A 688-nucleotide genomic window follows, 5' to 3' on the forward strand; every position below is an offset into this window, starting at 1 on the left:
AAATAAAATAAAATAAAATAAAATAAAATAAAATAAAATAAAATAAAATAAAATAAACGTGAGGATTTAATTAACATACTGGCTTTGAAGAATGCTCAGATAGAGGAAAAAAACTGCAGGAGAAGGGGAAGACACGAACGGACCAAACCACTATGCCTGTGCAAGGAACCAGTGGATGGGACCCTAAGATGCGAAGCAAAGTGCTCTACCTGAGGTGGAATAACCACTGTGGCAGTACATACTGGGGACTCACCAAAAGAGGGCTCTGAAGGGACTGGTGGACTGTACCATGGCCGAGAAGTGCAGAGATATTCCATGAGGGCAGCTCACCATAGGTACAGGCAGGGCAGTGCCTCAGGACTTGGGCAGGACTGAGCTGGTGATGCTGTTGTTGACAGTCCAAGTACAAGGTGAGAGGTCCAGGGTTCTGCCAGAAAGTCTAGTCAGGAACAGCAGAATACAGAGACAAGGTCCAAGCAGGAGAAAGGGCCAGAGACAAGGCTACATATTGCACAGGTCCACCTAGGAAGGCCAATTAATAAGCGAAGACGTGAGACAGGACTGGGCACAGGTAATCCTGCAGCACTGCACATGCTAAAGTCTCTGGTGAGGCTGTCAGGGCAACCAGTCAGAAGTCCTGGAGGGGAACCCAAGAGTACCTGAGTTTATCAAGAAGATGGAGCAAAAC

At 46.8% G+C, this 688-nt stretch overlaps 1 long non-coding RNA gene across 1 annotated transcript in view; it reads right to left on the minus strand.

Annotated features, from left to right (window-relative positions):
• LOC118167282 overlaps positions 1-398 on the minus strand; it is a 936-nt gene extending 538 nt beyond the window's left edge. Inside the window, exon 1 of the long non-coding RNA XR_004751084.1 lies at positions 254-398. This is a non-coding gene — a long non-coding RNA (uncharacterized LOC118167282). The remainder of the gene's footprint in view (positions 1-253) is intronic.
• Between the last annotated feature and the right edge of the window lie 290 nt (positions 399-688).

The sequence above is a fragment of the Oxyura jamaicensis genome, chromosome 1 (genome assembly GCF_011077185.1).
Source record: "Oxyura jamaicensis isolate SHBP4307 breed ruddy duck chromosome 1, BPBGC_Ojam_1.0, whole genome shotgun sequence".
In the NCBI taxonomy this organism is placed as follows: Eukaryota; Metazoa; Chordata; class Aves; order Anseriformes; family Anatidae; genus Oxyura; species Oxyura jamaicensis.